This window comes from Eriocheir sinensis, unplaced genomic scaffold, assembly GCF_024679095.1.
Source record: "Eriocheir sinensis breed Jianghai 21 unplaced genomic scaffold, ASM2467909v1 Scaffold353, whole genome shotgun sequence".
Taxonomy (NCBI): Eukaryota; Metazoa; Arthropoda; class Malacostraca; order Decapoda; family Varunidae; genus Eriocheir; species Eriocheir sinensis.
The window spans coordinates 357630-379448 of NW_026111669.1; the positions used below are offsets into that span (position 1 = coordinate 357630).

Consider the following 21819-nt stretch of genomic DNA (forward strand, 5'->3'; position numbering starts at 1 on the left):
AAGATGATTAGCAAATGTCAACAAATGGAGGAAGATATCCAAGAAATTGTCATGCCTGTACTAGAAAGAAACTCTTTTGGGGCTCATTCTGAGAGCATTCTTGTTGCAATGCTAACGGATGACAATTTGTCCTACAAAGAACTAGCGTGGAGGCGGATTCTCAGGATAAGAGAAGAAAGCCGTCCTACTGGTCGAGTTCGAACATTCAGAATACCAACTCTTAACAGGCAAGCAACCAATTATACATAATTAATTGACTGGAAGAACACTCATGAACCAATATTCACTAAACAAATCGAAACTGATGAAATCAAGTCCATGATTAAAAGTAAGGAATTTCCCAATGACATCATTCCACCAATTCCATGTCACACACAGGCAGTGGAACGCCATATCAAGATTGTGACCGAGGCATCTGCCTCCGTGGTTGGGGTGAAAAACAGAGATGGCTTCATTATGAATAAATTGAAGTCCAGAAGTGTCATGCCAAAATTCGACTCAAAATGTGACTTCAAATCATTAATGTAATATCAAAACTCCAATATGGTTGGGTGGTTGGGTTGGAGTAGGGTGGGACTCTATGCCGGTCGCCTCCACGTGGTGAGTCCTGGGGTGTTTTCTTTAAGCCATTATTTTCATATAATAATTAGCTTAGATAAAACATGCAGAGCACCAGCTTACATACTTATAAAATGCGTTATGAACATAAAAGTTCGCATTTTAAACTCATGTAAGTACTACCAGCAACTAATGATTATATTTAAATAGTAGAATAAAAAGACACATTTTACATTATTTCATTTAAATTGTGAAAGTAAAAAATGATAAGTGATCTCGTTGAAACTTTTTTTATGACTTAAATATAGTTTAATTAACATAATATGACCCCAGGCATTAAACTTTTCACACTTAAAATATTTTTTAAAATGCTATAAAAACACAAAAAAATGCATTTTTTGCACATATTCACCCAAATTGTGGAAGTACAGAATGTCAAAGGAATTCGTTGAAACTTTTTATATGAGTTTAATAAAGTTTATTCCATACGTTAGGACCCAAGGCATAAAAAGTTTCATGCATAAAATATGTTTTAAAAATTTATACAATAATACTATATTTTCATTAAAAACTCAAACTTTGAAGGTGATGTGGGAGTTCAAGATTTTGAGATAGGACTTTAAAATTTTTACACAGTTATTTTTTCACCACAAGTAAATTTTTACCACCCCAGGAATTTTGAATTTCAAAAAAAAGTTTTATATGACCCACCCTAACGCACACCCATGCTGGCAAACTGGAAAAAAAAATCAATAGCGAGAGGGGAAGAGGGAGAGGGAGGGGGAATGGTAGCCACAGGCCTCCGCCCAACAAGTCACCGCTCGCGAGGGGTGGGGTATAGAGGGGGACACGCACACCCATGCTGGCAAACTGGAAAAAAAAATCAATAGCGAGAGGGGAAGAGGGAGGGGGAGGGGGAATGGTAGCCACAGGCCTCCGCCCAACAAGTCACCGCTCGCGCTAACCGATCCCCGGCAGGAGGGTGACGCCCCGACACGGTGCGAAAGGACGCCCCTAACCGATCCCCCGGCAGGAGGGTGACGCCCCGGAACGGTGCGAAAGGACGCCCCTAGCCGATCCCCCGGCACTGGGGCGAAAGGACGCCCCGGCACGGTGCGAAAGGACGCCCCTAACCGATCCCCCGAACAAGTCACCGCTCGCGCTAACCGATCCCCGGCAGGATGGTGACGCCCCGGCACGGCGCGAAAGGACGCCCCTAACCAATCCCCGGCAGGAGGATGACGCTCCGGCACGGTCAGGCCTCCGGGGGGTAGGGGGAGACACGGTGGCGTGGGCACGCCGGAAGGTGGTGGGGGTTTGGAGGGGGGGAGGATGGTCAATTTGTAGTGACCACTACCCAGTTGGGTAGTGGGGAGGTCCCCTCGGCGGCTGGCTGGCTGGCTGCCCCGGCCGACAAATTGAACGTATAAAATTTTTCGACGTAATTTCTGGCGCTAATTCTTGATCATGCTTGCGAATTTATTTAGTCCTGTCACTGTCACTTCCCCTACTACTATTTTTATATATATATATATATATATATATATATATATATATATATATATATATATATATATATATATATATATATATATATATATATATATATATATATATATATATATATATATATATATATATATATATATATATATATATATATATATATATATATATATATATATATATATATATATATATATATATATATATATATATATATATATATATATATATATATATATATATATATATATATATATATATATATATATATATATATATATATATATATATATATATATATATATATATATATATATATATATATATATATATATATATATATATATATATATATATATATATATAAGAAGGTGACCGCTCCAATCCCTCAAACTACCGCCCTATTGCTTTACTTTCTTGTCTATCTAAAGCTTTTGAATCAATCCTTAACTGGAAGGTAAGTTTCCTGAAGTTCTTATCATCTATCTTATGTTGTACTGTGGAAGTTAGTTGTAATAACTGCATAAGATTGGCTGTAACTAGTGAAATAACTCATTCACAACTCGATGACCTAGCTACTTTACATTTCTCGTTTTTTTTTTACTTAAATTCTCACATTCTTTTCCTAATACTGTAATAATATATGTGTCAATGGCAAATTCGTTGTCATAATATTTAGTAATATAGTAGCCTACAGCATATTGTAAATGCATACTTTTTTTATTAATTTCCGGAACGTGTCCGTGGGCATTTGAGTAGGCAGACCCTACTGCATAGTGTAGGTGCAATTTTTTTTTTTTTTTTATGAGTAAGCATAGCCTACTGCATAGTGTAAATGCATAAAGCTTTTTTTATTAATTTCCAGAACGTGTCTGTGGGCATAGGAGTAGGCATAGCCTACTGCATAGTGTAGGTGCATAATGTTTTTGTTTTTTTATGAGTAAGCATAGCCTACTGCATAGTGTAACTGCACACAACATACTTATGCCAATAATTTACAGGATAGTTTCAGCTAACAGCTCCTAAAAAAAGTGACAATTTTATACGGACTAATTAATAATTTAGATTTTTCTTTTTTTCAAGTACCTACATGTAGCCTACTGTCAATGACTAGGATTTCTGTGTTCAAATTATGCGCCGGAGGACCAAAAAAAGTTCAGGTAGTGGAATAATTACGAATGATCTGCAGTTACATAACGGTTGTTGTATAATTCATGCGCCATTTCTGGCAAAGTTAACATTAACTATGGGAAAGATAATTGAACCAGAATAATAAGGATATGGTAAATTAGAAGGGAGCTATATAGCTGATATATCATCATATTTAATATAAATTTAAATGGTTTGATATATATGTATATTGCACGATAAATGTATGTCTGGGAACAAATTTAGTTGAAGTTGTAATGACAACTACCACAAACTATTACAGATGTCTATAATTTTTTTTAAGACCATTATATTATACTGCTGTAATTTAATCATTCATAAATTCAAAGTGGACAATGAAGTTTCATTATCGCCAGTAATAGATATATTAGGTGACTGATAATATATAATTATACTCTTCAAGATTCGTACTTAGTTTGAATTACATGTGACATGCAAAAGTGATTTGCAACATGGTATAATTTATCATGGAAATTTATTTTTTATTGATTTAGTTAAGTAACCTTAGTATACTATATTTATAATTATAATTTCAGTCGGTGCAGTACATTTATTTATTATGTCCCTATGTATACGTGGTGCTGTAGTATATATATATATATATATATATATATATATATATATATATATATATATATATATATATATATATATATATATATCTATATATATATATATCTATATATATATCAGTGCGGCTTGTGGTAAAAGTGAAGGGGGAAGTGTGTGAGTGGGGCTGGGGCTAGCATACTATATGATCGGCATATGGGAGGCAAAGTTCGGCATATGGGACACATATGACCGGTATACTACGACGGGCCTCCGTAAAAACGATGAGCAAAAGGACATCGGGCCGACAGAGTTTTGCACTGTCGGGCCGCCGCAACAACACACGTCGGCCCGCTGGAGGGCCGACGTACTTGTGTTTGCTGGGTTGTCATCTTTAGTAACGTGACCGGGCTCAGTCCCAATTCTTACTTAACCGACGCATCCTTGTCATCTTAAGTAACGTGAACGGGCTTAGTCCGAATTTTTACTTGACCGACGCGTCCTTCTCGTCTTATGTAACGTGAACGTGCTCAGTCCGAATTCATATGTGACCGACGCGTCCTTGCCATCTTAAGTAACGTGAACGTGCTCGGTCCGAATTCTTACGTAACCGATGCGTTCTTGTCATCTTAAGTAACGTAAACGGGCTCAATCCGAATTCGTACTTAACCGATACGTCCTACTTGTCATCGTCTTGGAACGGACTTTTTTTACTTCTATTGTTGCCAGCGTAGAAGTGCATTTCACAGCAGCCTCCCGAAACAGGCTGGTCCAACAGGGTTTAAGTGGATGCCATCACCAAGGAACAAGTCTGAATCGTAGTAATAACTGTTCCACAAGTTAGCGAACTGGACGTTTTCTTGTGAGCAAAGAGACTGAAGTCTGTTGTTTGTGCTGAAGGCCTTACTGTAAAAGCTAGGTTCGGTACCGACCCTCGGGAGGATTCCTGAGATTATGATGTTACTGACATCCGTTTTACGTTTATACTGCTTGATCATCCGGCGGTATTTCTGAAGCAGTTCCTCAGAACGTGTTGTCTTTACGTCATTTGTCCCCGCGTGAATGACAAAGAGGGTGTTTCGATCGGCATTTCTTGTGTCATCATCGCACGCTGCGGTAATGTCATCCAGTCTGGTACCTGGATAGCTGTAACGTTTTCTGCGGCCGTTTGATGAACGACCACAGAACTCAACCAGCTGGCCACGCACCATGGAGTCCCCAACTAGGCGAGTCTCAAACTCATCCACCATGGTGTCTGCCAGCACCTGGAACTTATTGAAGGTAGTGGGGGTCAGTAAATCCTTGGTTGCCTGCTTCGGTTTGGCTCCATTCCTTACAGGTTGGAACCCGACATCCTGTGAAGCAGGAAAAGAAGCGTTAAGTGGGGCAGGCTGGAAGTTGTCCTGTGAGGCAGGCTGATAGTTAGTCAGTGAAGCAGGCTGGGGGTTAGCCTGTGAGACAGGCTGGGGTTCAGCCTGTAAGGCAGGCTGGGGGTTAGCCTGTGAGGCAGGCTGGGGGTTAGCCTGTGGTGCAGGTTGGGGGTTAGCCTGTGAGGCAGGCTGGGAGTCAACCTGTGAAGCAAGTAACACGTCCTCCCGTGAAGCAGGAGATTCGTCTGGAGAGGGCACAGTCTCGGTGGAGGGCCTCTCCACCATCGATGGTGTAGTCACTGCCACATTGCTTGCAACAAATTCCTGAAGGGCTTCCAATTTCGTTTCAAGATTGTTATGTTTGACTTTGCATTCAGTCACAGCCTTCTGAAGCTGTAATCTTTGAACGCAGAGGCGGCAAGTTTTACTCAGCTGAAAGTACTGAGCTGCAAATCGTCCGGGACAGACGTCACACTTAAGGTTCGAAGGCATTGTTAGAAATTTAAGCGAGTTAACAGTTTGGGCAACTATTAAAAGCGCTTTCGAAATAACTTAAAGTGTGACCATAAATTGAGTTAGATCAAAATTGTGCATGGAAATTAGATACATCTGTGTTAGATGCCTCCAACACTGGGAGTTCCCAGTGAGGATGTTGCTTTGCCGCCAACAACACTGTGAACGGTACGTAAGTCGTTTGCGAACGATTCGGTACGGCACATCAGCATCTGGGTGTTCTCTATTAGGGGGGAGAGAGCCTGAACCTGTTTGTCGAGGCACTCCCGTGTTCCCTCTGCACGGGTCCATCTTCTAGCCCCGCCAGTGAACGAGCGGGGAGCGAATCTCTCGAAAATTCAATGGTGACCATCCCGATGCAGGCCATACGCGGTATCGTTGGTCATCCAGCCGGGATTCTGCCTTAGAGGCTTTCAGGTATAATCCCACGGACGTAGTCTCGCTCCACTGGCCGATCGACCAAGAGCGGAACCATATGTCCGGACCTGCTGTTCCTCTCGTACTGAGCAGGACTGCTGTATCAACGACACAACTGCCAACAGTAGGGTTAAACTAACCTGTCTCGCGACGGTCTAAACCCAGCTCACGTTCCCACGATCCAACGCTTGGTGAATTCTGCTTCACAATGATAGGAAGAGCTGACATCGAAGGATCAAAAAGCGACGTCGCTATGAACGCTTGGCCGCCACAAGCCAGTTATCACTGTGGTAATTTTTCTGACACCTCTTGCTTAAAAATCATTAAGTCAAAAGGATCGATAGGCCCTACTTTCGCAGTCCGTATTCGTACTGAAAATCAGGATCAAGCCAGCATTTGCCCTTTTGCTCTACGCGAGGTTTCTGTCCACGCTGAGCTGGCCTTAGGACACCTGCGTTATCGTTTGACAGATGTACCGCCCCAGTCAAACTCCCCACCTGATAATGTCCTCGGAGCGGATCGCGGCGGGCGCGAACGCCCGATCAGGCTAACGCAAGGCCGAAACCAAGCGCGCCCTCCCTTCCGCCGCTTTAGGCTAGAAACAGGAGGCAATCCCACGTGGGGAAGCTCCGATTCCGTCTCACCGAGTAAGTAAAGAAACGATCAGAGTAGTGGTATTTCATTGTCGGCCGCACAGAGCAAGCCCCTGATGTGATGACCTCCCACTTATGCTACACCTCTGATGTCTCTACAAAATCAGACTAGAGTCAAGCTCAACAGGGTCTTCTTTCCCCGCTGTTAGGCTCAGGCCCGTTCCCCTGCCTGTGGGTTCGCTAGATAGTAGATAGGGACAGTGGGAATCTCGTTAATTCATTCATGCGCGTCACTAATTAGATGACGAGGCATTTGTCTATTTTTTTTTTTTTTTACTCTGTGCAAAGTATTTTACTTATTACAAGAAGTTCTTATTTTACGTTATCTTTTAATTTTATTTTATTGCCACTAAGATCTGCAGGTCTGTTTTCCGGAGCCAGAGCGCTTCCCAGATGTTAACGGTTGGGAGGGCTAGGATCCCCCTCCAGCTAGATGTAATGGAGGAAAATACTGGAGGGAACCCTGTTTCGGCCTGGACCCACCGCCTGATGTCAGGAACATCATAATGGCGGTTTTTCTAAGGTGGGCTCTGTACAGATCCCCTGCAACCGCACCAGCGACCACCTGTACATCAAGCACCACCGAGCCCAGGCCTTGGCGGGTGGCTATGATGTCAGGGATGCGGACCCTGACAACAATTGGTATGGCCGGTTTCCTTTTTAACAGCAAAGCCCGCATCCTCAAGCCTACCCGCAACATAGTCAAGTATGCGGTCGTGTCGACGTGTATGAGCAACCTGGACTGCAGCGCATCGCTGCATGATGTGGCCCAGGCTCTCCGGGTGTCTGCGGCAGAGGTCGCAGTTTATATCATCCACCCGCCTCCCCCTCGTAGAACGGGTCTTCGTGACGAGCAGGTTACCACGCAGCTTAACCGCTCGACAGAAGTCACCCCCTTTGAGGAGAAGGGTGCCGTCGTTTATCCATTTTGATGAGGCAGGGGTCTCTGAGGCTCCGCGTAGCCCCGAGCCATCCACTGCCTCATAGAGCTGCCTGGACCACCGGCTACTTTCAGCTGTCTTCCTCGAGCGTGGTGGACTGCTCGGAGGATTTGTCCCCCCGCCGGCTCCCACGTCGTGCTTCACCACCGGGTCCTCGGAAACCCTCAGACGTTGGAGGAGATCCTCCTTCAGTCGAGGGACCCGTGTGATCAGGCTAGGTATGCCCAGTCCCCCATCCACTACTGCCGCATGGAAATACCCAAGGGGCGTATCCATCGGCAGGTGGAGGCAGGACCGGGTAAACCGCCTGATGGCCCGGTCGATTCGGCCTAGCTGGCCGGCCGTAGCCGCCATGTTTACCAGCGGGTAGAGCACCTGAGGTACTATGATGTTCACTAAGCCCCAGAACTTCTGCTGGGGCTTTGCCGGTGCTCTCAATAGCCTACCAAGCTTCCGCACAAGATCTTCGTGTGCCTGGTACGCCGTTGCTCCTCCGCCGGCGCCATTCTGGACACCCAGGTACTTATAAAATTCCCCGGGTGCCAATGCTTGGATAGGCCTCCCCAAGATGGTAAAGGGTATCTTGGGCCCATGTTTTCTTTTTCTTGTTGGCTGCAATGCCTAGCGTGGCGCACTTGCCCAAGCCCACTTCAAGGCCCTGAACCGCTGCGGCTTCCGCAAGGTTATTTAATAAAGCTTGCAGGCCCGAGCGGGTCGAGGACAGTAGCGCCACGTCATCGGCAAAGGCGAGGTACCCGATCTTATTGGTACCTGCCTGTACCCCGATGCTGTTGGGGAGTGCAGCCAGGGCCCAGTCCAGGCAGATATTAAACAAGTAGGGGGAGAGGGGGTCCCCCTGCAGGACGCCCCTGGTGATGTTAGTGGGGTCGCCTGCATCAATTTTGGTGGCAGCGTTTCCGTACATCTGGCCGACGTACTCAGTGAGTCTAGATGGAAAACCCCACCTCCTGCACGCTGCCAGCTGGGATGAGTGACCCACTGTGTCAAACGCCTTTTTAAAATCTACCCACGCAACATACAGGTTTGAGGGGGCCTGCTGCGCCGACTTAATCATCGATCGTAAGACAGCAATGTTTGTGGCGCAGCCCTCCTCCCTCTTAAAGCCCTTCTGCTGCGCGGGCAGAGGCGTATCCCGGTCCAGCCGTCTCGCTAGGATATGGTTTATGAGCCTTGTAATCAGGGGAGTAATTGTGATGGGCCGGAGATCCCCCGGTGCCGATGGAGATGGCACTTTGGGCAGCAGAATGGTTCTGCCCTTTACCCAGTCGGGGGGCAGAGCCCCGAGCCAGAGGCACCCGTTGACCACCCAGGTAAGCTTTGTTAGCCCGAGCCCCGCCAGGTCGCTAGTGAGACGACCGTCGGGGCCCGGTGCCGTTGCTTTGGGGGTGGCCTTCAGTGCCCCCTCGACCTCCTAATTACAGGAAAGACATTGAATTACTTGAGAGAGTACAGCGCCGCGCCACGAAGATGATACCATCACTGAGGACGAAGCCCTATGAAGAGCGACTCGAGCGACTCAACCTCTTCACGTTGGAAAAGAGACGCCTGCGGGGAGACATGATACAAGTCTTTAAGTACCTGAACAAGCTCAGCAACGTTGATCACTCCAAACTCTTCACGCTACAAACCAACCTGAGAACAAGAAACAACGGAAAAACAATTCAAGCAAAGCGATGCAATACCGACATCGGCAGGAGTTATTTCTCGAATAGAGTTGTTCGCCACTGGAACAGCCTTCCTGCAGAAGTGGTTAGCGCAGAGACCATCAACTCCTTCAAGGAACGCATTGATCGCCACTTTGCTGCATCGGGAGTGAACTGAACGTTCCCAAGAGTAGATACACAAGTGCTTTAATCCTTCCCTGCAAGCCACTCCTATGGCAAACGGATTGATTGAATCACTGAACGCAGGCAGCCTAGTAATGGGCCAACAGGCTTTCTGCTGCCTGCTAGTCCATGTTTCCATGTTTCCTCCTCCGCGACGGCGCCCATCACTGATGGGCTGACCCGTCTTACGGGATCCGGGGTCCGGCGGTCCTCTGGACTCGGCCGACTAAACAGCACCTTCCAGAAGGTTAAAGAACCTCCAGGGGGCCGGGGTGCTGAGAAGATCATCCCCACTCAATACTTTCTTCAGCACCCGGCCTCTGTCCCTTCGATACTGGGTTTGAAAGGCTGCATATTTTCTTCTCCTCAACCTCGATGGAGTGAGCAAGTGTATAGTTAATGGGGTTCAACTGCAATGTGTACGGTGCTGATTGATTGAAAATACGAGCACTCAGTTACGCGATATCCCTTGGAATTCCTTCAATTTTAGACATATCTACGCTACACAAGTCTGGCATGAATGTGCTTTCGGTGCTAATTAAAATACGCTACCGCAGTCATAAGATATCCCTCTGAATAGCTTCGGGAGAAAAGGAGCAATTTGTGGTGCTCAGCTCAGTCCGTATGTTGCTCACTCCAGTCCCACCACGAGAAGGCAGAACTTTCTTTTCCTGGCAAGCTTCAATCACCATCCGTTCGTTACGGAGCCACATGCGGCACTGGCGGGAAACAGGACTGGGAGAGCTGCTAGACATTGATTGACTGACTGTAGTTGCCCAGTAATACTATAACGAGTTCTAAGCCTGTTACCTGCTTGGGCAAGCTTTTTTTTTTTTTTTTTTTTTTTTTAAAAAAAAAGAGGCAGCTCAAGGGCACACAAAAAAAAAGCCCCCGGCGAGCTGCTCCTACAAAAGAAACAAAAGAGGTGTACAAAAGCAAGGTCAAATACGGGAGGTGAGATGTCCTGATACCCTCCTCTTGAAAGAGTTCAAGTCGTAGGCAGGAGGAAATACAGATGAAGGAAGATTGTTCCAGAGTTTACCAGCGTGAGGGATGAAAGAGTGAAGATGCAAGTTAACTCTTGCATAAGGGGTTTGGACAGTATAGGGATGAGCATGAGTAGAAAGTCGTGCGCAGCGGGGCCGCGGGAGAGGGGGAGGCAAGCAAGTTCAGAAGAGCAGTCAGCGTGGAAATATCGATAGAAAATAGAAAGAGAGGCAACATTGCGGCGGAATTTAAGAGGTAGAAGACTTTCAGTATGAGGAGGAGAGCTGATGAGACGAAGAGCCTTAGCCTCCACTCTGTCCAGAAGAGCTGTGTGAGTGGAGCCCCCCCACACATGAGATGCATACTCCATACGAGGGCGGACAAGGCCCCTGTATATGGACAGCAACTGTGCGGGGCAGAAGAACTGGCGGAGACGGTACAGAACGCCCAGCCTCGAGGAAGCTGATTTAGTAAGAGATGAGATATGAAGTTTCCAGTTGAGATTTTGAGTTAAGGATAGACCGAAGATGTTTAGTGTTGAGGAAGGTGATAGCTGGGTGTTGTCAAAGAATAGGGGATAGTTGTTTGGAAGATTGTGTCAAGTGGATAGGTGGAGAAACTGTGTTTTTGAGGCGTTGAAGAACACCAGGTTCCTCTTGCCCCAATCGGGAATAATAGTAAGGTCTGAGGCTAAGCGTTCTGCAGCCTCCAGCCTTGAGTCGTTAAGTTCTTGTAGGGTGGGTCTTCTATTAAAAGAGCTTGAGTAATGCAGAGTGGAATCATCGGCGTAGGAATGAGTTCGTTTTGGAAAGAAGATCATCAATGAACAGCAGAGAGTGGGAGATAGGACAGAACCCTGTGGGACACCACTTTTAATAGATTTAGGGGAAGAACAGTGACCGTCTACCACAGCAGAAATAGAACGGTCAGAAAGGAAACTGGAGATAAAGGTAGAGAGAGAAAGATAGAAACCGTAGGAGGGTAGTTTGGAAAGCAAAGATTTGTGTCAGACCCTATCAATAGCTTTTGATATGTCCAGCGCAATAGCAAAGGTTTCACCGAAACGGCTAAGAGAGGATGACCAAGAGTCAGTTAAGAAGGCTAGGAGATCACCAGTAGAACGCCCCTTGCGGAACCCATACTGGCGATCAGATAGAAGGTCAGAAGTGGAAAGGTGTTTTTGAATCTTTCGGTTAAGGATTGATTCAAAAGCTTTAGATAGACAAGAAAGTAAAGCTATAGGACGGTAATTTGAGGGATTGGAGCGGTCACCCTTCTTAGGCACAGGCTGTATGAAGGCATACTTCCAGCAGGAAGGAAAGGTAGATGTTGACAGGCAGAGGCGAAAGAGTTTGACGAGGCAGGGTGACAGCACGGAGGCACAGTTTTTTAAGGACAATAGGAGGCACTCCATCAGGTCCATAAGCCTTCTGAGGATTGAGGCCAGAGAGGGCATAGAAAACATCATTTTGAAGAATCTTTATAACAGGGATAAAGGAGTCAGAGGGGGGATGAGTAGGAGGAAAATGCCCAGAATCGTCCAGAGTGGGGTTTTTAGAAAAAAGTTTGAGAGAAGAGCTCAGCCTTAGAGATAGATGAGACGGCAGTGTTGCCGTCAGGACTGAGGAGTGGAGGGAAAGATGAAGTGAAGTTGGAGGATATGTTTTTGGCTAGATGCCAGAAGTCACGGGGAAAAGTTAGAGAAAGCAAGCTTTTGGCATTTTCTATTAATGAAAGAATTTTTGGTTAGTCGGAGAATAGATTTGGCACGACTTCGGGCAGAAATGTAAAGTTCATAATTAGCATTAGTTTGAAGGCTCTGGTACCTTTTGTGAGCGGCCTCTCTATCATTGACAGCACGAGAACAAGCGTGATTAAACCAAGGCTTTTTAGCGTGAGGAGTAGAGAAAGAACGAGGAATGTATGCCTCTATTCCAGAGACAATCACCTCTGTGATGCGCCGAGCACTCACAGAGGGGTCTCTATCCTGGAAGCAATAATCATTCCACGGGAAATCGGAAAAGTATATCCTCAGGTCGTCCCACCGAGCTGAAGCAAAATGTCAGAAGCATCGCCTCTTCGGTGGGTCCAGAGGGTGTACAGGAGCGATAGGATAGGATGCAGAAATAAGATTGTGATCGGAGGAGCCCAACGGAGAGAACAGTTTGACAGAATAAGCAGAAGGGTTTGAGGTAAGGAAGAGATCTAGAATGTTGGGCCGGTCTCCAAGACGGTCGGGAATACGTGTAGGGTGCTGGACCAACTGCTCTAGGTCGTTGAGGATAGCAAAGTTGTAGGCTTGTTCACCAGGATGGTCAGTGAAAGAAGATGAAAGCCAAAGCTGGTGGTGAACATTGAAATCTCCTAGGATGGAGATTTCAGCGAAGGGAGAGTGGGTCAAGATGTGCTCCACTTTAGAATTCAAATAGTCAAAGAATTTTGCATAGTTGGTAGAGTTAGGTGAGAGATAAACAGCACAGATGTATTTAGTAATAGAATGACAATGAAGTCTTAGCCAGATGGTAGAAAATTCAGAAGAGTCAAGGTTGTGGGCACGAGAGCAAGTGATGTCGTTGCGCACGTAGGCGCAACATCCAGCTTTGGATTGAAATTTAGGATAGAGATAGTAGGAGGGAACAGAGTAGAGATTGCTGTCAGTAGACTCAGAAACCTGTGTTTCGGTAAGGAAGAGAAGGTGAGGTTTAGAGGAGGAGAGATGATGTTTCACAGAATGAAAATTAGAGCGAAGACCGCGAATGTTGCAGAAATTGAGAAGAAAGAGGTTCGAGGAGTTATCAAGACACTTTTCGGGTCGGCAGCCAGAAGGGGAGTCCTCCCTGGGTGAATTTATACCCCCCAGGCGGGGACTCCGAGGCTTGATACAGGTGCGCCATTTTGAAATTTGAATTTTGGGAAAAGGTGTATATGTTGTGTGAATGTAGTGTGGTGTGGATAAAGAGAGGATCTGTCTTTAGAGAGCATGCTGAGCTACTCTCCGGTGTTGGTGAGACAATAGGGAAACGGTTAGTGAGGACATGGGAAGGGACTTTGGAGGGCTTCAGCTCCCTTCTCACCTCCCATATATACCTCACCGGGAGTGGCTTGCGCCCGTTCGGTAGGTGTCTTCCTACCTACTCCAGCACGGAAGGTCACTCCTATGCCACAACCCGTGCCTTTTCAGCATACTTTTTTGCGGGTACCGTACCTACACTACGCAAGTGTCTAGTTAAATGTGGTTCAGCTGTAATGTGTAGGAATAGCTTCGGGAGAAAAGGAGCAATTTTGGGTGCTCAGCTCAGTCCGTGCTCCACGATCCTCACACACACAGAAACAGTGATACGCTAGCACAGATCAACACCAAGGCGGCTAGGTTCATTACAAACAATTGCACTCGAACGTCTGGATTCACAACACGAATCAAACAACTGATAAACATGGAACCTCTGCACATACGGCAGACAAGCACACAGAATTACACTTATGTACAAGATCACAAACACACAAACATACTCACACAACGCAAACAGACAACGTACTCCATAACTAGCAAACATACAAGACTTTGTACACCATCCCAACCCAATAACCGCTAATAACTCGGCTCCTAGAATCGCTAGAGCGAGGGGCATGATACGGTGCCGTGAGCTTCTAAACGCCACTGTCTGGAAGTGCGACGACCAAATCGATGGTGACCGTTCGGAGCGGCCCGCTGGCGCGGAATTGCGAGATTAAGGGGTATGGCTGGTCGGCGGCTGGGCCGAGCGTAACGGTCTTCCCGCTCCTGGGCCCATGCTTATAAAGCAAAGACTCCGTCTCAGCCTCGTATTCCGAGCCCCAGGACCGGCTCCGCGTCCTAAGTCGCGTAGTTTCGAGCCGCAGAATCGGCCGTCTGTAAAGTTGGGTGTGAGATGGTTACTGGCTCAGACTCACTTAGCGTGGTCCCAGTCACCTTTGACATCAAGATCAAGAACCAGCTGCAAGGTAAACATGGCAGAGGCGCGGCGTCTCCCAAGGTCTTTTCATCCTAGGCGGGACATATTGAACAGTTTAAATGACGCAGAACTTGTTAAAAGATACAGACTGAACAAGGAAGGAATTGTGTTTGTTACTGATTTAATAAGAAATGAATTAACGTCCCCAATATCAAGAAACAAGGTCGTCTCTCCGGGGGACAGAGGTTATCCTAGTCAGAGGTGGTTGTTGACTCACTACTTGGGTCCTCTGCCTGGCCCACAAACTAACTACAACAGGTAAGTTATGTACAATATACACTGCATGCATGATAAAATGCTAACTTGCTTGATAATTGGCCAGACATGAGCAGAGAGCATAGACCAATGTAATGACGAGGTAATTCTCCACTTACTTAATATTTATACTATGGAGTGTCACATCTAATGGTGTACATATCACCTTAGATAAAACAGTAACTCTTCCATGCTGAGGTTGCACTTGTTAATTAATATCAGCAGTCATTATTGTGGTAGAGTTAGTTTTCACGATAATGCAATAATGTATACATTTTATGCATTACAGTGCACACAAGAGGACCAGATGCATCGTGGAGAGGGTCATCGGGCAGTGGAAGCGACGATTCCACATACTTCATGGGGAAATAAGGCTTAAGTCCCCTGCATATTTGTGCAGGATCATCGAAGTGTGTGCTTTGCTGCATCGGTTCACCTGAGGAAGAGGATCCTGCGGGTGACGAGGCTGGTGAGGGTGCACGGCCTCTACCTGTTGTGCAGATAGCACCTGCTGCTGGACGGAGCCAGCGGGATGGTCTGCGCTAGAGGGATGCATACGTCAATCTTCATTTCAAGTAAGTGCTGTAGCTATTCATAATTCATTACAAAATAATATTTATTTATTTATTATTTTTTTACGTCTGTCTTGACGATACTGATGGGCTTGGTGGCTGGCCCAAATCCGTAATGGCACAGACTTGTGTTTTATAGTGGCACCATCTGTTCGCCTCATGCACTCCTCCGCAGATCATTATTGATCCTTTCCGGGCAGAGAATGGTCGTCTGGGAGGCTTGTGGGTACTTTTAAGCTACTCGGCGATGACATAAAATATTCAGGTGGGAGTGTTGGGATTGAACTCACGACTACCCAAATGTCGCGCCAGCACGATGACCTCTTGACAGCCTCACCATAAAGACTAACCCCCCTACTTGTAACATTCCTCAGAAACGAGTATTAGAATACAACAGTAATTTGCCTGTACTTTTCAGTGCTGGTCCTCACCCTGTCCCTGCCCAACCCTAACCATCCCCATGAGAAATGGCAAGCTTCCACACATGTAAGTTGTAAAATCCACCTCCTCATAACATTATTTCTCCAGACTTACCTGAGATAGATAGAGAGAACTATGATCATGAATCATTTACTTTTAACCCTAGCTTTAGAAATCATATCATTGATATTTTAAACTAATTCCTAAATTTTCCCTGCTTATGTGTTCTCTCAATTATGGCAGACACTACTGAGTCCTGCAATCTGCCTGCATTCCTGCTGCTTCAACTCAGTTTATTGTGGAGTGGTGGGGAAGTTGATGAAGCTTCTGAGTATACCAACGGCTGAAAGTGTGTACATCGTCTCCTTGCTGGTCGTCTGTTGTGATGTGCCCAAGTCATCACTGCTACAACGTTTCATTTTCTGATGCAATTTATTTGACAATATTAACCACTTTAAACTCTGGGGGATGGGATGGATGGCTGTTTCTTGACCTTTGGGGTGATTCTACAACTTACACAAAGTCAGTGACAATCACAATTCATTCTTTATTGTTATTATTATTTCTTATTATGCCTTATTATTTTAGTAGTTTTTCTTCATTGTTTGGTATTAAGTAAATTTTGGAACAACCACTGTTGTTCTGGTGCTGTCTCTGTCCTGTTGGCCCTTCAAACCAGTGACAAAAGAACCCATTAACCCAATACAGGGCCAGTATAACATTTACCTGAACACTGTTTACCGTCCCCATTTTGCCCCAGCATGTACCCGTGTAATAAACATCCTGTTTTGGGTAAGAAAAATAATCATTGTATATCATTAATATCTATTTACTCCAACATAAATGAATGAAATAGATAATTCAGGATTAACCCTTAAAAGCGCGGGCTTGTTTATCGTGTCTGTCCTCCCACGGGCATATTCAGGCAAAAGCATACCTCACTTATCTTTTTATATCTTCACTTCTACTTATCTCACGTGCCTGAATGAAGTATCATCGTAAATTACATAAAATACATAGCTGGAACTGCCTGAGGGTTGGTTGAGGAGGAAGCAGTGAGGGTGGTAGCTGGTGTAGGGGCTGACTGTCTGGGGCCGGGCTGCGTGGGTATTGGGTCCTCCTCCTCAAGTAACCTGCTGGTTAAGTTCAAAGTGATGCATGTTGAAAAAGTGTTAATATGTTAAAATATATTTAGAACCATAATAAATATTAATGTATATCATTATTAATTAATGACGGTACTCCATGCACTGAATTAATAAATAAAATGTAAATAAAAGATATGGTAACTGTTGATTTACATTTTTTATTCATACTCTTATACAACAAAGAAAAGCAACTAGTTTGTGGTAAGCACACTGAAATTGAATTGGGAAAATCCAAGTGAGGTAGAAAATAATTTCAAATTGATATCTATATATAGTATTAAAAATAATTAAAAAAAAAAATTATAAATAGGTTTCACCCTAAGAATAATGAAAAAAAAAAAAATGATGTATGCACGAATATTACTAAAATATGCTCAGCAGCAAATTTAACTCTAGGAATTCAACAACTTTGCTGTGTGACATACACTAAAAGCATGTACACTTACGCATGGCTAAAAAAAAAAAAAAAAATCATTTGTGAAATTATTTTCATGGCACCTTACATATATCTTTTAGGGTCCCCGACAATCTTGGAAATGTGCAAATCTAGTACAGTCCAATTTGACAAATATGTTTTCTTCTGCCAAGTAATCATGCAACTTTGCAATTTGATAAATCCTCGCTATAACAAACTAACTGGGGATAATGATGCGACATATCCAAAAATCCAAACTTTTCATATATTACAAACTTTGTTCGGTATATGAGCTTTAAGTTCTCTTTTGATTTTCATTATTGTAACTAAAAATGTCCATTCATGATTCCAGATTAAAGGTGATTCACTAAAGGACAACAATGAAAGTGTTTACAATAGGGCGGACAGATTCTGCCGGCCCACTAAGGAACTGCCCTGAACTCACCTGCCAAACTTTATCAGTGATTTTCCGCAGACACAGAACTGTACCAGAAAAGTTTGTTGAGTTCCGTAAAAGTGAGGGTTATATAATGTATTTCTCAGTATGTTAATAAACAAAAAAGGTAACCCGAGAAATAGCATCAACAATACGATCTTAAGTGATGAAGTAGCCCATACCTTTTATCCTTGAAGCTGACGGTCACGAGGGGAGAAGTAGGTGGCCCAACATCGAGGACGTCATCTGGCCGATCTTGGCATGCTATAAATCTGTGAGAGAGGAGGAGCTGTACCATCACCTGAAATTAAGATTTAATATAAGTCATTGTAGTAATTTCAACAATGTAAGTTGCATTACTTAAAACATAACTTTTCTTATAAGTATTTACAATTTTGTACAGGAACAAATTTAAAGCATTTTCTAGAATAATGTGGGTGACATTTATCCACATCCTTCAACTACATGCTCAACCAGAGGCAACCCCAGCCTTAAATACCACACGTACCAGACAATATTTGATAATAAATCATATGAATTACATTTCACTTACCTTTAACTTATGCAACCTCTTTACTTATAATGATTTACAGGTATTACTGTAAAGGTCTATGCTAATAGTACTCTAGTGCTCTGACAGGGAGGTTCAGCTTGTATGAGTTATATGGGTGTTATACTAACCTTCACTTTTGGTTTTCAGCAGTGTCCATGAGTCTCATAGAAAGAAATATCATGAATTCTAAAACCATTGTTTCAGTAATATTTCAAGGTAAACTTGGGACAGGAAAATGACTAAGGATGAGTAAGGGGAAATGATCAAACACCTAGCAATATGTAGATGATCATGTTACTGGTAAGTTTTGTTGGGCCTGCCTAATATTTATGTTTGTCTTTTTTTTTTTTTTACGTCGCTGCCTGTTGCGCCGGTAGGCATCTTCCTGGTGGGGCGTGATGGTCGGCCCAAGGCTTCTTCCAGGTGGGGCCTGATGGTCGGCCCAGCCCGTTCTGGCGCAGGCGAATGTTTATAGTGGCGCCATCTTGCATTGGCTCATGCTGCCCCCCGGAACTCGTTCTTGATTCGCTTGGACGGCTTCCTCTAGAGTCCGGGCTGATGGGTGGTCTGCTAGATAAAGCTGTATATGTCTTACCTTTTACCTGCCACTGCTTTTTCAAAAGTGGAAGTACCATAGTGTAGTGATTGACTAATAATTTTATGTCGTGAAACATAAGAAACATTTCTTACCTGCGGCAGTGAAGGCTTGCTTAAGGGCGGAGATATTCCTTTTCGCCGTTGATTGCATTGACTGCCACTTCTTTTGGCAGTCCTTGGTGGTCCTGCCACGGGGAAAATTAAGCCTCCGTCAGGCGTTCGATGATCGCCGTCCAGGCAGCCGCATTTCCCCGGGCATTGCAGACACTAAAGTCTGCCTTATGCTCTTGGTATAACTGGGCCAGGAAGATTTCTTCCTGAGCCCAGTTACCTTTCCTCCTCCTCAGCTCGGCGGAGAGAGGGGAAGAAATCGCCGCGTCCGAGCTGAGCAGCTCAGAAAACCTTCTGCCATCATGAAATCTCTGGTTTCAACGGGGCCGACAAAAACATGCCATTATATTTAAAAATCTCACGATTCCGTCTAAAACAATTATATAACGGATGTAGTGTATTTTTAGTAAATAGTTTTAACCATTTTACGGTATTATTTAACCTAAGTATTGATATAAAAGAACAGAGCTGATAAGGTACCTCGCCGTGGTTGGTAGTGATGCAATCTGAATGTTATGGTGAGAGCCACAACTTTTTCACCTAGTTATGGCGATACTTACGTCAAACACACAATTTCTCTATAAGTATGGCCCCTGGCTCTCGCTCGCGCGGCCAGCGCGGGGATCGAGATCTCCGCGACGGTCTAAAACCAGCTCACGTTCCCTTTTTATGGGTGAACAATCCAACGCTTGGTGAATTCTGCTTCACAATGATAGGAAGAGCCGACATCGAAGGATCAAAAGCGACGTCGCTATGAACGCTTGGCCGCCACAAGCCAGTTATCCTTGTGGTAACTTTTCTGACACCTCTTGCTTAAAACTCATAAAGTCAAAAGGATCGATAGGCCCTGCTTTCGCAGTCCGTATTCGTACTGAAAATCAGGATCAAGCCAGCATTTGCCCTTTTGCTCTACGCGAGGTTTCTGTCCACGCTGAGCTGGCCTTAGGGCACCTTCGTTATCGTTTGACAGATGTACACTCCCCACCTGATAATGTCCTCGGAACGGATCGCGGCGGGCGCGAACGCCCGGTCAGGCTAACGTAAGGCCGAAACCCTTCCGCCGCCTTAGGCTAGAAGCAGAGTAAGTAAAGAAACGATCAGAGTAGTGGTATTTCATTGTCGGCCATTTATGCTACACCTCTGATGTCTCTACAAAATCAGACTAGAGTCTGGGTTCTTTGAGTTAAGATGACGAGGATGTTTAGGTGTTGAGGAAGGTGATAGCTGGGTGTTGTCAAAGAATAATAGTTGTTTAGATTGTGTCGAGTGGATAGGTGGAGAAACTGTGTTTTGAGGCGTTGAAGGACACCAGGATCTTCTTGCCCCAATCGGAAATAATAGTAAGGTCTGAGGCTAAACACAATTTCTCTATAAGTATGGCTGGCTCTCGCTCGCGAACAGCGCGATCGAGATCTCCGCGACGGTCTAAAACCAGCTCACGTTCCTTTTATGGGTGAACAATCCAACGCTTGGTGAATTATGCTTCACAATGATAGGAAGAGCCGACATCGAAGGATCAAAAAGCGACGTCGCTATGAACGCTTGGCCGCCACAAGCCAGTTATCCTTGTGGTAACTTTTCTGACACCTCTTGCTTAAAACTCATAAAGTCAAAAGGATCGATAGGCCCTGCTTTCGCAGTCCGTATTCGTACTGAAAATCAGGATCAAGCCAGCATTTGCCCTTTTGCTCTACGCGAGGTTTCTGTCCACGCTGAGCTGGCCTTAGGGCACCTGCGTTATCGTTTGACAGATGTACCGCCCCAGTCAAACTCCCCACCTGATAATGTCCTCGGAACGGATCGCGGCGGGCGCGAACGCCTGGTCAGGCTAACGTAAGGCCGAAACCAAGCGCCCTCCCTTCCGCCGCCTTAGGCTAGAAGCAGGAGGCAATCCCATGTGGGGAAGCTCCGATTCCGTCTCACCGAGTAAGTAAAGAAACGATCAGAGTAGTGGTATTTCATTGTCGGCCGCACGGAGCAAGCCCCTGATGTGACGACCTCCCATTTATGCTACACCTCTGATGTCTCTCTACAAAATCAGACTAGAGTCAAGCTCAACACGGTCTTCTTTCCCCGCTGTTAGGCGCTGGCCCGTTCCCCTGCCTGTGGGTTCGCTAGATAGTAGATAGGGACAGTGGGAATCTCGTTAATCCATTCATGCGCGTCACTAATTAGATGACGAGGCATTTGGCTTTTTTTTTCTCTGTGCAAAGTTTTTACTTATTACAAGAAATTCTTAATTTAGTATATTTTTAAATTTAATTATTTTAATTAATTATAACTTTACTTTAGCATTATTACTTAGTATGCATATTATATTTAACTTTAATAGTTTAAAGTATAGTAGGGGACAGGGTCCAAAAACGTCGCCTACTTCTTCAGGGGCCTTCGCTGAACAGCGCCGAAACTTCAAACCAATGGACGCCAGAATATTTTGTTTCTTACAACAAGCCCTAGGGACTGGTAGCCCTTAGCCGGGGTGGTGGACCACCCCCCACTTGTGTTCGAAACTCTCTGTATATGTTCAGCCCTCCCTCAAGGACTCAGGGCTACTAAGATTTTAAGGTCCGATTTTCGGGCCAGGCGCCTCCCAGGTGTTGACGGAGCCCGGAGCCGTCAACTGCCTCGTAGAGCTGCCTGGACCACCGGCTACTCTCAGCTGTCTTCCTCGAGCGTGGTGGACTGCTCGGAGGAGTTTTCCCCCCGTAGGAGTTGACACCCAGTTACTTGTAAAATTCCCCGGGTGCCAGTGCTTGGATAGGCCTCCCCAAGATGGTAAAGGGGGTTGTGTCTTGGGCCCATGTCTTCT

At 45.0% G+C, this 21819-nt stretch overlaps 1 long non-coding RNA gene across 1 annotated transcript; it reads right to left on the reverse strand.

Moving 5' to 3' along the window:
• Positions 1-6647: 6647 nt before the first annotated feature.
• LOC126991874 (uncharacterized) lies at positions 6648-21201 on the reverse strand. The gene is made up of 2 exons (XR_007745900.1): positions 21027-21201; positions 6648-6820 (listed from the first exon to the last, which is right to left on the reverse strand). It is a non-coding gene; the product is annotated as an uncharacterized LOC126991874 (long non-coding RNA).
• Between the last annotated feature and the right edge of the window lie 618 nt (positions 21202-21819).